A 16,554-nucleotide genomic window follows, 5' to 3' on the forward strand; every position below is an offset into this window, starting at 1 on the left:
AAATTTGTATTTCCGTCATCTGAGATCCCCGTAGGTGCCAGATGATTTGGATTTTACTGTATTAGCAATACTTGGCGCATTCCCAGTATTGAATCCATCAAATAAAGATAATGAAAGTGCTTCAAATTAAGATCAAATGTATGAAGTTATTATTTGGTTTCTCCTCCATCAAAAATACTTCAGGGGAGAATAAATTCCTTCACTGTATGGTTGGCCCCTTAAAGCCATTGTGTGGCAAACTCTGAAAGAGGTCATTTTTTAAAATTATTGTACAACAAATAAGTTTAATAATCTTGTTATGAAGAGGATATTTGGAAAGGGTAACAACAATATAGTAGCATAATTAGCTGAGAGATTAGAAATTGAATTGATACTACACTTTGATCTGGAAACATCACGATGATAGAATAGAAAGAAGTCAGTGATAAATACATCTGAACATCCTTGGGCCAAGGACCAAGTACATTTAAACAGTTAAAAACACAATGCTGGAGAAACTCAGCAGGTCAAATATTGTCCTTCAGAAAGCAAAGATAAAGATTCATCACCAATTTTTCAGGCTCGAGCCCTTCATTAAGGTATTGTTTCAGGCTTGAGCCTTTTATTTTTGCCTTATATGCGTGACGAGGCTGTAGCAGCACTGATTTACCCAGTCTACACACAAAGAATACACACACTCATTTCTTTCAGCACAAAATGGAGTTGACTATTCCCTTCAGACATAAGAATGAATTCCTCATCTCCCCAAGCACCATTCAGCCAAACACCTCTGGCCTTTTCATTGGTAACCACCACACAGGGGGGTCTTGAGGCTCACTTTTCTCCTGCATCTGAGATCCTTCCCACATATACTAACTCATGCCTGCATGCTATTACTCCTGCGAGTCACCTCAGATACATCATTAACGGTGATCAGCACCACTCACAACACAAGTAAGTGCATGACTATGGCAGCCCTCCTCTCTGCCTCTGAGCCGTATAAGGAGGTGACTGAATGGATCTGATCTGCTACATAAAGGAGGTCCTGTCTGACCTCGTACAATACTGCAAAGCAGGCGATGTACACTCTAACTGGCAGGGGTGTGTTTGTTCACCGACTCTGCCCCTGAAGCAGAACATGGTCCGTCAATATACACTGGCTTCGATGGAAACTGCCACGTTTCCCATTTCTGTCAATCACAAAAGTATTTGGGTGGTGACATTAAGACCTCAAAAGGACCATCGTAAAGGGACTGAAATGATTTGTGAATGGCATCATGCCGAAGGAACACAAGTACAGTGTTATAAATCATCTGGCAAGTGATGCATGTTGCCGAGTAATCTCGTGTTTTCCCGAAGACTATCAACATAACTCAGCATATCATAGAGCATTGCCCCTGGACTCAGATTCACAAAGTCACCGGGCAAGGTCAACTTGATGCCATATTCTAGCTCTGCTGCTGAACATCCGAGATCCACCTTTACAGCCAAGGAGAACCATAGGTAAATGTTCGCTCCACTTAGATGCATTGCCACCTGCTGTCAATGCTGTTTTCAATTGGCAATGGAAATGCTCAACAAGGCTATTGGGCTGTGGATGGTAAGGCGTAGTGCCAATATGGATAGTACCCAAAATATTAGTGAGAGCTAGGAATAACACCAACTCGAACCAAGAATGTTGGTCCATCATAACACCAAAAGGTGGAATCCACTGATCCACAAAAGCCTGAGCGACTGTCTCTTCAGAGATGTCAGTGACATGAATGGCCTCCTGCCACCTGGTAGTATGGTCCTCACATGTGAACAGATAAGTATTTCCCTGAGATGGCGGAAGCGGGCCAACCAAGTCCAGGTGCACCTGATGGAAATGGGAATCCAGAGCAGTAATTTTGTGTGTCTGGAGACTTTAGAAAAGAGTTTTTCAACCTTTTTCTTTCCACTCACATACCACTTTAAGTATTCCCTATGCCATAGGTGCTCTGTGATTCGTAAGGGATTGCTTAAGATGATATATGAGTGGAAAGAAAAAGTTAGAAAATGACTATTTTAATTGTACCTAATTGACTTGTTATGTGCCCGATTTCATAACTCCAAAGGAAATGGGCCAATGACAATTTTTCTCAAGCAAAATATTTCAGTAACAATTGGGTCTAGAGCAGTGGTTCTTAACTATTTTTTCCCCCATTCACATACCACCTTAAGTAATCCTTACTAATTACAGATTACCTATGGCATAGGGATTACTTAAGGTGGTATGTGAGTGGAAAGCAAAAGGTTGAAAACCACTGATTTAGAGCATTAACATGGCAAGAAGGTCCTTGCCCATAATCCAATATCCTGTTTAACGTGAGGTCAGTTAAAATGTTCTGTAATCAGTTTGATTGATGGTGTTCTACTAGGATGAGATAGACGATGAGGAGATTCAAAAATCACCCACCTCATAGCCACTGACTCAAAAGTCCTATGTCTTCCTGTGCAAAAATTGCAGACCAACATTTCACCTGATATATCCAGGGTCATATCTTGAAGATGGAGACCAGAATTGATCCAGCGATACTGGGTGAGATTGGCATCAGTGTGCTGTGCACGAGTCATGGTGGTGAAAGCAATGGCAGTAGTTGTATGTAAGACATCAGTGTCATGCCTGGACAGGGTGTCAGTCATGGCATTTGCTTTGCTTTGGATGTGTCGTATGCCCAATGAAAATTGTAAGATGAAGTCCAAGTGCTGAATTTCTTAGGGTGAAGAGAAATGTGCGGTTGTACTCGTGATATGCATGAGAGGCTGGTGGCATGCATAAATGATGAAAGTTCAACCATCCAACAGAAAGTGGAAATGCTTCAATGCAAGATAGATGACTAATTGTTCTGGACCAAATGCCTGAACCAGTGAAAACTCAGCTGAAAAAAAAACACCAGACGTTCCAATTGGCCCACGGACTTGTTCTAAAACTGCTCCTACAGCACAGATGGAGGCATCTGTGGTAGAAGAGAGCAAGGCGTAGAGCTTTTGATGTACAAACATTGTGGCATTCACAAGCGCAGCCTTCACTTAGCAGAAAGCACGAACGGCATCGCCTCCCAAATTCAATGGTCTTTTGGAAATGGCCTTATCAAATCCTTTTAGTTGTTCAGTGAAGGGTAAGGAGATGTTGCAGCATTCAGCAGGAAACAGCAGTAGAAATTCATCATCTCTAAAAAAACATTGCAACTGGTCAAATGTAACAGGTACAGGAAACTCTTGAATTTCTTGATATATGAATGGAAAGAAAAAGTTAGAAAATCACTATTTTAATCGTACCTAATTGACTCGTTATGTGCATGATTTCATAACTCCAAAGGAAATGGGCCAATGACAATTTTTCTCAAGCAAAATATTTCAGTAACAATTGGGTCTAGAGCAGTGGTTCTCAACTATTTTTTCCCCCATTCACATACCACCTTAAGTAATCCTTACTAATTACAGATTACCTCAAGTTAAACAGGATATTGGATTATGGGCAAGGACCTTCTTGCCATGTTAATGCTCATCGGGCAAAATACAATATTGTGTAACTCTGTCCCAAAAATATAAGATCAGCAGCACCAAAATCGGATTTACAAGAGATAAGGTGATGGTTTTGCTTCTCTTCATCCATGCTCGTGACAAGAATATCATCGATGTAAACAAACACAAAATTGACGCCGGTGAGTTCGTGGTCCATGAGCCGCTGGAATGTCTGAGCTGCATTCTGTAGACAGAATGGCATTCGCAGTGTTACATCGCAGACCAGCAGCAATGGAAATTCACCAAGGCAGTGTTACTTTCTCCTTTTAAAGCATTTTTTTTAATAACTAATAATATAACACGTTAGTCAAATCAAGCTCACCTATGTGCAAATATATGTGTGGAGGTGTGGGTGGGTGTGTGTGGGTGATACCCAAATCTGGCATAATTCTGGAAAGTTATTCCAAATTTCAGTCTTAGAAATCACAGACTTTTAAACTGATGCACAAAAGGAATCACCAAGGAGATGCGAGAAACTGAGTGAATGGACGGCCAAAAACTCATTAATCCTGGTTGACTTCCAGAAAAATATCCTTTTGTACGAATGGTTGTCACAACTTACTTTTTCCTTGCCTAAAGGAAATGTAACACGTGACTTCCACGATGCTTCCAAAACCCAGGTACAGGTCAATCAAAGTAACCTTTCTCCTCTACAAAGTAGCTAATGTGGGTACAGCCTGTACTAGCTGTTGCGACCCTGTCTCTCCAAAGCTGTGAATGATTGCAGCCTGTACTAGCCCTTAAAGTGATATGCACACTAAATGAAATGGTAACTCATTATCGCAGGAAGTCAAACGTGCTGTAAAGGGTCATTCTGGTTGCCTTCAAGAATCAGAAAGCTCAGCTGGAATCTGAGAGTAAGCACACACTTGATCTTTTTATGCAAGAACTTGTTTGCCGTGGAGGTTTGCTGAGAAGTCTTGTAAATCGGGAATGTTCTATCGATCAGGCACGGTGGAATTGTTCAGGCCACGATTATCACCACAAGGCAGCCACCCCCCGGAGTTTTTTTGCAATTATAAGCAATGGTGAAGCCCAGCAGATTTAAGGATCTTTCCCAGCTCTTGCGCGTGGTTGAATTCTGCTTTTGCAATTTTAAGACAGTCCGAGGCTAATCAACAAGCCCACGCTGCAGCTGGAGAAACCTGCATGTTAGATGTCTACATGGCAATGGGAAACACTTGAGCAAGGCTTGGAAAGGGCAGAGCCAGGTTGAAGGCTCGTCAGCGACTGATGACACTGGAGAGATGATAAATGCAGCTCATTTGCACACAAGATCTGATGTTAGTGACACAGCGATTTTTCAGATCCACCAACAACAAAAAATTCTTAATCTCCCCAAACAACACCCAGAAAAACCTCTCTTGCCTTTTCATTGGCTCACCGCCTCGTGGGTGAGCTTAATACCTCTTCACTCTCCTCTTCCTGAGTCTAAGATCCATCCCACAAATGCAGCCTTCTGAATTAACCCTCACATGTACTCTATTATTTCCGTGCATTGTGCAGATGCATCATAAGCGGAAACTGGCACTGATCCAGATGCAGGTAAGTGCAAGGGGGGGGGGGGGGTGGGCATTCAGAGGATCTCCTCGTGGGGCTGCTACTTGGCATAGTGAAACTAGCTAATCACGGTCGAGGTGGCAGCAGTCGAGGTTTCGGAGCGAGCTGACTTCCTGCCCCTCTTTCAGGGTTACACTCCTTGTGGTGTTGGAGTGGGAGCACACGGTGACCAAGGGGACAATGGCCAAGTTCCGTGAATGGTGGGCTCCACAGTGGTTGATGATGAAAATTTTGTTTTAATTTGAAGTGCAATGCTGTGTAACTGAGAGGTGGTGGTGATTCCTGCTCTCGTGGGTTTTTTTGCACTGTTAATGGTGGTTTTTAGCTGTAGCTGTGTGTGTGTTTGGTGTCTTGCAATTTGTAGTTTTAAGTAAAGTTTTGTATGTTGTTTAAAAAAAGTGGCAAGGCACCTCTGGAATGGTTTCTGCTGTTACGTTGGGATTATTCCTGGCTGTTATCCATGAGAAAGTATTTTTTTCTCTTTCAATCAACAAGTACGTCAACCAATCTTGTTTACTCTCTGTTAGTTTGGAGTGCAATGCGCAAGAGTCCTGGAGAAACTCAGCAGGTCAGGCAGCGAATATAGGAAGTAAAGGGTGACCAAAGTTTTGGGCCTGAGCGCTTCGTCAAGATATGAACAAAAACTCAGCAGATGGCTGAATAAAAAGGTGGGGTGAGGAGAGGAGGGAGGAACGGGCAGGGGGAGGAGTATGGACTAAACAGTATAGGTTCCTCTATCTCCTTTTCCCACCCCCTCCCCTTACCTCTCCATTCAGAGCATTATTCCCTCGCCTTATCACCTTGGCTTTTTTTTCTCTCTACCCTCTCACCCATAATCACCTGTTCCATCCTACCTGTTAGCCTGTACTTCTCCCTCCTCTCCTCTCCTTCATGTGCCTGCCTGCTCTTTTCTCATACCTTGACAAACGGCTCAGGCCCAAAACGTTGCTTATCCCTTTATTTCCTTTCGAAAATTTACCTGTTGAGTTTCTCCAGCACTTCTGTGCATTGTTAAAATTATAAAATGTTTTGACAAGCTAGGCAATATTTCAGCTTGTGGGATGATCAAAGCTAGAGGCCATCACAATAAGGTGGTCATCAAGAAAACATAAGGGGAAGTACGTTTACGCAAAGAGCGGTGAGCATGTGAAGCTTAGTACCACACAGGGTGCTTGAAGTGAATAATCTTTAAAAAGATGCAAGATTAGAGGAGAGGGAATGAAAATGGGTGACGCCGACTCCTAGGCTGAAATGGTCTGTTACCGTGCTGTGCCTCAATTAAAAATTTTAATTGATGGAGGTACATAATGTTCAATGGAAAGAATCGTAAATGAATCTTCAAAAGCAGTGCTGGGCTGGGCGATCTATTTGACACTGTATTATCAATCTAATTCGTCACAAATTCTGACTTTTAATACATTCATACCTTTATGAATGAAAAAGCAGTCAGCAAACAAATTTGCTGTCTAGGAGAAGGCCAATTTAAGTGAAAGGTGGGTGTTTTCTGTAATAAGCAACCGAAACACCACCAATCAGAAAATTGAAAATCTTCCCCAATGTTTCTGTGATGAATCAATTTGATAAGGGAACTGTTAAGGTAGATGTGGCATTAAATCTAGCCTTCAGAAGGGACCATCTCCTTTGGTTTTCCTATAATACACCTGTCATAATCTGAAATAATCATAAAGTAGGTTAAATTCTGCTGCATTTCAAGTTCCATTGGTAGATGACAGTTGTTAGAGCTGCGATTGATAAATAATCTATCATCGAGATCCCTGGAACCCATACAACAAAGAAACATTGCCTTTTGGTCCACTTGGTCAACACCAATCAATAACCATCCAGTTACACTAATTCCCCTCAAACTCACCCACATTTTACCACGCATATGCTGGGGACACTTGGTCAATGTGTTGATGATGGGTACATTGCTCATTTCCACAATTTATTTGCTGAAATGAACATGGAGCATTTTTGCTGCTTGTTTCCAAAAGTTGACCCTTCAAGCTATTGGAAAACATTTATTTTTCATTTCACCTTTTCTCAGTTTTTCCTGCTATTTTAATTTAAACATATAACCATGTTATAATTGCCCACAAGGTAAAAAATAACTGAACTTTGATCATTACTGCACAGTCAAATGTTACACAAGAGAACCTTTCAAACCTTGTTGGCAATTTTGCTCTGCAGGTTACAACAACCACCTTGTAGGTATCAATTTTATAGGCCCCTAATATTGCCTGTTTCTAATATCAGAGGGACTAGGTCCGAGTGGTATCTTCTCTTCTTTTTCTCTACAGGTCCATACTGATGCTCATAACGTTCTAAGTGGAGAGCTCTGAATAAGAACATTTTGTGACAGAGTTATTAGTGACAAAGGAAGTTCAGTAATTGAGAGATTGAAGGAAATTTCTGTTAGGATCAAATTTGCAGCTGAGATTACATCATGCATAATGGGTGAAAGAAGGGATTCATAACCTAGTCCATTTATATTCAATGTTTTTTTTTCACAATGGATTCTAAAGAATCCTTGTCCAAAAATAGTGCCTATACCAGTGAAGCAAAATCTTTAGACGCCCAGATCACTTTGTACGCTGGACTTTGTCCAGTTAGTACAGCACCATAATTCTGGTGTGGATGGTGAGCAATAAGGCTTCATTAGCAGAGCATCACCCTTCTTGTTTTCCAGTCTTGACCTGCTTCTAAAAGGCTCCTGGATGCTGTGCACCCACCAAGATGTGGATTGCAGAATTTGGTTGGGGTTCCCAAACCTGACTTCTATTTGGTGATAGCTCTTTTCCTCAGAGTCTGAGAGAAATGCTGCACAGAAACAACCCTTTTGGCTTATCAGGTCCATGGCAACCATCATCCACCTATTAATCATATGCTAATTCCAATTTTTATTCTCCCCACATTCTCATTAAATTCCTCTTGATTCTACTGCATACATAGCACTAGGGTCAAATTGCAATGCCAATTAATCTTCTCAATTCCATATCTTTATTATGTGGAAGCAAACTGGAGCACTGAGCAAACCCATGAAGTCACAGGAGAATCTAAAATTTCCACACAGACTGCCATCAAGGTCTGGATTGAACTAGGATCTCTGGTGCTGTGATAAAAACAAAGAATACTGGAGGAAATCAGCAGGTCTCACAGTGTCCAAAAAAGATGTTTCGGGCCTGAGTCCTTCTTCGAGGTTGTGCTAAACCACTGTATGTATTTAGATGTGCTGTGTATATGTTTGGATGTGCTAGGACATGCTCCTCGCTGCCTGTGACTGAGGCTCCTCCCACTGACCCCTCATCCATCCAGGGCAGTTGACCAGCATGGACGGACATCCATTCTGTTGTGAATAAAAGTCTGTCGGTTTATCTACAACTTCTAGTCTTTGAAGTTATTGATGTTGCATTAATTTTATTCACAACAATTTTTTTTTGAGATAATGGAGCAGATCCTGAACTCAGAAAAGCTGGACCATGAGCCACAATCACCTGATGCATTCAACAGCTTTGAGCTCTGGCTGTGTTGCTTCAAAGTGTTCCTGCAGGCCTCCTATCATCTAATCGGAGGACGATAGACAGCAAGCACTGCATTCCCGGGTCAGGACCCTGGAATACTCGATGAGCAGGGACGCCCTGTCATACCTAGCAGCAATGGACATACTGAAAAGCCAGTACTGGAGGAAGGTAAATGAGGTCTATGCTAGGCATCTTCTGGCTACCTGTAAGCAGCAACCCTTAGAATTGAGCGCTGAGTACCTTTGGGGCCTGGGAGCTCTCAGAGGGGCCTACAACTGCAAGGCAGTGACGGTGCGACAAACACAGAGGAGATGCCTACGTCATGGGCATAGGATCCAGCTATATCTGGCAAAGACTGTTGGAGCAGGGTGAACTCAACCTATAGAATGTGGTTGAGCTAGCAGACATGCTGGATATGGCCCTTCAAAACACAGATGTGTACTCAACCAACAACGCGGCTACCTCGTAGTTACTACAGGTGCTGCCATCTTGGGAAGTGGGAGGTTCACAAGCCTGCGGCATACTTCTATGTCCCGCCAGTGACTGATCATGGCTGCTGTTCTCCGCGAGCACCCCGTGCTACTTATTCGGCCTGCTAAAACACCCGGGAAAATGCTGTCCAGTGAAAGACGTGGATTGCACTAACTGGGTAGAAAGGAGACTACGCTAAAGTGTGTAAATCTGGGTTGCCCTCTAAACCCAGCAGTGCCGCAGACAGACCATGGGGGCCACCATCTTAGACGCCACTATCTCTTCAACCCAGTAGCACTGCGTGCGGACATTGGGGGCTACCATATTGGAACTAAATGCCTGAACATTCCACCATATCTACAGAGCCCAACAACTATATTATTTGAATTTGCTGCATTGCCCCATGGGAAATCCCCACTTCTGGTGATGTATACGCTGGCTTCTGGAAGTGACGTAAGCTCATTGCTGTGTCACTCCTCGGTCGACGGTGCGCCACACAGAAGTTGGGGATTCCTTTAACTTGCACGTGGCATCAACCACAGGCTTATTCTCTGTAGTGAAGGAGGGCCCACACCATCTTGCGAAGGCCGACTCTTGTGGTGATTTGGCCTGTCCACAAATGTGGTTGCTCGGCTCACTATACCACCCCCCCCCCCCACCCCAGAATCGCCGCCACCCACTGTGCAGTTTAACTTATAATCTCTGGCCGGCCGGCCTCTGCATCTGACCTGGGGGTCTGGGGCTAGCAGGTCAGAGTCCAGGTGTGCAGCTTTGAGGCAGTCGACTGTGAATCTATCCTGTCGGCCACCAATGTCCAGTCTAAATATGACACCATCTCTCTGTAGTACCTTGAATAGGCCTTAGTATGGGCACTGTAATGCTAACCTTACCTTACAAAAGGAGAGGTTCCTTGCTAACCTCTCCTTACAAAAGCATAGTCTATGGGGACATGTCTGAGTGGCGAGTTGTGTCGAGACGGTGGCGGGGTGGCCATTCACCCACTTTCACCCTCAACCTCTGGAGGATGTCTAAGGTGCTGGGCTGTGGGCCGGAGTGGGGTGGGGTTGAAATAGATGTCGCTAGGAATGGTGAATGGTAAACTGTACACCATTTCTGTGGACGAGGCAGGCAGATCCTCCTTCGGTGCCATGCAAATGCCTAGGAGTACCTACGGGAGCTCATCTACCCAGTTCGGGCCTTGCAGCCAAGCTTTCAAGGCAGCCTTCGGGAGACAGTGGAAACGCTCGACCAGGCCATTTGCTTGGGGTGGTAGGACTTGGTGTGGTGCTGACTGCCATAGAATTTAGTCAGGTTGGACCACAGCAAGGAGGTGAAGTGTGCCCCTCGGTCTAAGGTGATGTGGGTTGGGACTCCAAAACGCACCACCCAGATAGATAGGAAAGCCCCATCATACATCTCTGTGTTGCACGCAGGCATAGGTATTGCCTCCATGGAGCGGATAAAATGGTCACTTGTGAACAAATGCCGCATTTCCTGGCTCACAGGGAGTGGGCCGACAATGTCTATGTGGACGTGCTCAAATCGGTTGTGCGCCAGCTTGAAAGTCTGGAGTGGGGCTTTTGTGTGCCAGTGTACCTTGGATTGTTGGCACTGTAAGTAGGTTTGGGCCCACAGGGTCACATCTTGGCAGAGGCCATGCCACATAATCTTGTCGGACAGCAGACAGAATGTGGACCTTATGGAGGGGTTGGACAGGCTGTGGATCTAGTCAAAAACCTGCCGTCGCCAGGTTGCAGGTAGGATGGGTCTGGGATACTCTGGGGAGACGTCACACAACAGGGATTGGCCTCCTGGTTAGGGGCAGAAATCGCTGCCCTTCAGGCTAGTGATGTCTGTCCAGTAGGCCTGGATATCTGCATCCTCCATCTGGTCCTTGCCCAGCTGGGAGACGCTGAGCCCTCCTGAGGTTGTGGTGATCATGAGTCTGGACAGTGCGTTGGCCACCACGTTGGACTTGCCTGCGACATGGCAAATGTCCATGGTATACTCTGAGATGTAGGAGAGGTGCCGCGGTTGTCTAGCCAACCACGGTCCGAGACCTTGCCAAGTGTGTAGGTTAGCGGTTTGTGGTCTATGTAGGTGGTGAAAACCCTTCTCTCTAAAATGTATCAGAAGTGCAAGGTACAGGCCCAACAATTCGCAGTCGAATTGTATTTGAGCTCTGGTGTCTGGAAGTGTTTACTGAAGAAGGCAAGGGGGCGGCAGAGCTCATCAACCCATTGCTCCAGCACTGCACCCACTGCTCTGTCTGACGCATCTGTTGAAAGGGCCAGGGGGAAGTCGAGTCTGGTGCACCAGCACTATGCCCTTGCCAGTGCTGCCTTTGTGATGTGGAATGCTTCTGTGGTGTCTGGAGCATCTTGTCATTGAGCTTGATGAGGTCAAACAGGGGCTGCATGAGGATGGGCGCTCCCATTAGGAAGCGATGGTAGAAGTTAACCATCCCCTGGAACTCCTGCAGGCCTTTAGTCGTGCTTGACTTGGGGAAATTTTGAATGGCCTCTACCTTGTCGGGCAATGGCACGGCTCCCTCTGGGGTGATGTGGTATCCCAAGAAGTCTATTGTGTCTGAACCAAACTGGCACTTGGCCAGGTTCACCGTAAGCCCAAACTACTGCAGTCTGTTGCACAGGAGGGTCAGATGCATCCTGTGAGGGCTGGCATTGGGGCTGGCGATGAAGATGTCGCCTATGTAGACGAAGATGAAATCAAGATCCCTGCCGACCATGTCAGTCAGTCGCTGGAACATCTGGGCCCCTTTTTATAGTCCAATGGTCATCCACAGGAACCTGAAGAGGCCGAAGGGTGTGATAATTGCCATTTTCGGAACGCCATTTTCGGGTGTACTGGGATCTGGTGATATCCTTTTATGAGGTCCACCTTGGAAAAGATTTGGCAGCCTCGTGGCAAAGTCCTGGACGTGTGGGATGGGATATCTGTCAGGGACTGTCGCCTCATTCGGCCATCTGTAGTCACTACATGGGCGCCAACTATCAGAGCTCTTCTGCACCATGTGGAGTGGGGAGGCCCACGGGCTGTTTGAATGATGAACGATCCCAAACTCCTCCATGGTGGCGAACTCAGCCTTTACTTGTTGGAGCTCATCTTGCAGGAGATGCCAGGCCTATGCGGGTACTGGGTGTCTTGATGTGGTGCTCCATGTCATGTGGTGGGTTGGAGTCATGGAAGTTTGGGGTCAGTAAGGCTGGGTACATGGCATATGCATCTTGGTCCAGTGCCTGGATCCCTAACGGCAGGAAGGAACATTGCCGCAGGGTGAGGGGTAAAGACTGGAACATGGTAGCATTCACCAACAGGCATTTCGTCATGTCCACCAGTAGTTCGTGTGCCCACTCTGACTATAGCCTATCCCACGGGCGCAATTGTGCACTTCCACCAGAAAACAGTGCCTGCGGAGTAGATTGTGACTAGGTGGGTTCTGTAGCTCAGGATGGAGGATCCTTTGGCTACTTGCAGGATGAGGCCTTGCAGAGGTTATGTCTGGCCTCGAAATACATCGTGTGATAAGGCTGATTTCTGCACCCATGTCAATTAGGAAATCCCTCTTTGTCCATTGGTCTCTGAGGTAGAGTAGGCCATTCAGAGCACCAACCGCTGAAGCCACTAACAGCAGCCAGCATGCCCATTTCCCATTGCTTTGTTGGGTTTGGTAGTGGGGTAGGAGCACGGGTGGGGGAGTTCACCCCCGGGCATTCCGGCCCCATCAGTGGTGGTAGAAACAGTATTCACTGTGCTTCTCTGTGCACTGTCACGTTGCTGCTGTGCTGCGGCCACCGCTGAGGCATCCAGCAGGCTGGTCGCAATGGTGGCGCCGATGGCGTAGATGGGCTGTGGATGGAGCTCTGCTGTGGGATGCAGAAGAGCCTGTCTGCCTCCTTGGCTACCAGGTGCAAGGCACTGAAATCCATGTCCGAAAGCACCGAGGAAAAGTGTACTGGCAGCTTGGAGAGGAACAGGGCCTCGAAGAGAAAACAGTCTGTATGCCCATCTGCTAGGGCCACCATCTCATGCATGAGCTCCGAGGGATTCCTGTCACCCAGGCCCTGCATGTTTAAGATCCAAACGGTGTGCTCTCTGAGTTCTAGGGAGTCGAGGAGGAACTACTGAAACTGCTCATATTTGCGCTCCGGTGGGTTCTCCATGAAGGAACTTACTTTGGCAGGAGTGGCTGTGTCCAGAGTGCTGACAATGTGCCAGAACTTGGTGAACTGGGACGCATCCAGTGCTTGGGCTGGTATGCCCAGAATGGCGGCAAATGCACACCCACCATGTTGGTCTCAGCCAATGTGACTGATGCATTCAATGTGGGTTCCAAGACATTGGAGCCGTCAGGGTCACCACTGTAGCGACTTCTGCGGCAGCGCTACAAAATAAAGAGACATCCACACAGTACGAGGGTGAACCAAAAAGTGACTTTATTATTTGAATTCATTACATTGCCCAGTGGGGAAAACCCGTTTCTGGTGCCGTATGTGCTGACTTCTGAAAATGTCGCTGCATCGCTCCTCAGCCGACAGTGCACCACAAGGAAGGGGGGGGGGGTTCCTTTAGCTCACACGTGGCGTCAACTGCAGGCTTCTTGTTGATAGTGAAGGAGGGCCTGCACCATCTTGGAATGGCCGACTGTTGTGAAAATTCGGCCTGTCCACCCACGCAATTGTTCGGCCTGCTACAGTATATCATTTAGTTCCTTTTAACATTCCCACCACTGGGATCAAATAATTTGTGAGAAGCTGAGAAGTCAAATCATAATGCTACAGCAACTGGCAAGCACTCGCTGCAGAATTTAAATGGTTTGGAAAACAATAGAATGTCTTGAATAACTTATAGTTACAACATCCGCAGGTAATTGATTAAATCTTTTAATAACACTGTGAGAATGCTTTGTGCAGCTCACAGTGTGATCTGTTGTTCAATGTTAAGAGAGAACAGAAGCTGGAGCAGTTTGGCCACATCAGGATGAAATCCATGTCATTTGACAACCAACACCATCACCTACCAGCCTCACATACCTCTGAGGGGAATTATAATTGTATGTTCTAATGGCTGTACCAATATCACAGCAGAAAGATGAATATGTGTCCCATTCCAGTCAGAACATTGAAATTGTGTATTTATTGGGGTTTTAATTCAATTAAGTATTTGGTGTGTTTTGTAGATTTTTTAAAGAATCATTAGGTACCTGTTCAGCTAAGCAACAAGTAAAAATTTTGGTGCATATATACATTGTGTAATATGTATCACAATAAACTCATTATCAATTTATCGATTAGTTCAGAAATCGCGTCAACCAAACAATGAGCATGATGGAGTTGAATTCTGGAGGTTAACCTCTCCTCTAATTTTCTCATCTTTCCTCATTTCTCTTGCTATTCTCAATACAAATCATCGAAGAATTATGCTATCTGACTTGCTGGAAACTGGCATGCAATTAAATATTAGTCTTTCATTATGAGCTTGGTTTATTTTAGGAACATAAGAATGTAAGAAATAAAACATACATCAGTACAAGAGAGGAATAGACCCATGTGATGACACAATAAAACTAAAACTTGGCTGCTTGCTCATGAACTAAGGTACCCTTCATAATGTTTGAAACAAAGACACTTTTTTCTTTTATTTGCCTGTGTAAAGGATAAATCCTTGTGTTTTCAATTCTTTGGTTAATTTTGTGCCTATCCCTTTAAGAAATTGTTGTTTAGTGTTGCCATAGTTACTATGACATCATATGTCATAATATCCGAGTGCACTGAAAGTTTTCATCTCATTCTTCAAAGGATCATGACAGACGTAAGCTCGAGATATTTTTCTTTGAATTCATTTTAATTTCATCTTATTTTGTTTATTTCTTTTATATTTATTTGAAGTTGAATATTGTTATATCATTATATAATATGCTTTGTTTACTCATCATTATGAAAATCTCAATGCGAAGTTATGCAAAAATGTTTATTAATTTTACCAACGAATTAAAGCTACTTAAAGGTTCATCTGCAAAGTTTGGTTTATTAGATTAATAAGATAGTAATTCAGAATATCGTCGCTCATGTTTCCTTGAAGATGACACGTTTTGAAACTGGGAAATATTAGAACTTGGAAAGTGTTGTCTATATTCTTATTCAAAGAAAAGTATGATTGTGAACTCGTTTGGAAGAAAGAACTCAATTTGTTAAAAGCATTTAAGCATTTAAGGTTTAAAGAAGTCTAGTTTTCTGGGAGAATATTCCAGAAGCCTTAGTTAGAGCATGTCTGTCTGACTGCAGACACCCATAACCTTGGAAAAAAAAGATAGAGATCTATCAGCCAGAATCTGGCAGGAAGCCCAGAAGAATGTTTTGAAAAGTTGTAAAAACAACTTATAAGCCAGTTGTGTGCAGAACACAGAGACATGCCAGCCAGAGAAATCCTCCTAAATGGACCATGTAAGATATAAATGTGTTTATAGTTCTGAGGAACCAGGTTAAGCCAGGAGAAGACAGGCTGCAGTGTGAAGAATCCAAGATGGAGAAGAAGTCTCAACAGGCTAAAGACCTTGAGCAAACAGCTCCTCTCAAAGAACTATTTGGTTGTGAGTTGAGACAGCAAGGTGGACCAACAATGCTTGGCAGGAGATTGGAGCCAGCCACCATTGAAGAAGACTCCATTAAAGCACTGCAGGCCTCATAAACTGAATTAAAGATGAGTGGAACTGAAACAGATGAATGTACATTGCAAAGCCCCACTGGTGCTGTAACAAGCGAAATGCTGAAGATAGAGACTCAATCAGCGGTATATGAATGTTCAGATGTGAATCCTGATGGTAGTATTTCCAAAATTATAAGTGTAGGAAGATCTTCAAAGTCTTCAAAGGCATCTAGAGCAAGTACAGCTTTGCTTGCTTCAAGCATACCTGCCTTGCATGGTAAGGTACAAGCATATTTGGCTAATATCTGTGCACAACATGAATGGTTGGAGAAATGATGTGCTTTAGAAGATGTGAAATCTGAAATGAAGATTCAGCAAGAAGAACAAAAAAGATAATTGAAGAGAAAAAAGAAAAGACTAGATCTTGCGGAACAATATTCTATGAATATGGCTAAAGTAAGAGCATTAGCTCAGGCTTCTGCAAGATCTATCACTCAAAGTGAAATACCCAAGGGGCTTGCACCTAACATTCCAGCAGATCAATGGGTACTGCCGCCACAAGAATGGAGTATATTCAAGCAAGGAACCACGGATAGCACTGCTAGTGCTCAAGTGTCAAGTCAAAGATTCCCATCAATTCCATCAGTTATAACTCAAGGCCCTACACCTATGGCACCAGTTCAAGTTCCTTATGCCCCATTCAAAACAAGACAACCAGATGCAAGCCATAGTGGACAAGACAATATATTGTCATTCATAGTAAAATAAAATGAAATTTCTGCTATGTTAGAGCAGCAACAAGGGTTCATAT

Source organism: Narcine bancroftii, chromosome 3, assembly GCF_036971445.1.
Source record: "Narcine bancroftii isolate sNarBan1 chromosome 3, sNarBan1.hap1, whole genome shotgun sequence".
NCBI classification, from domain to species: Eukaryota; Metazoa; Chordata; class Chondrichthyes; order Torpediniformes; family Narcinidae; genus Narcine; species Narcine bancroftii.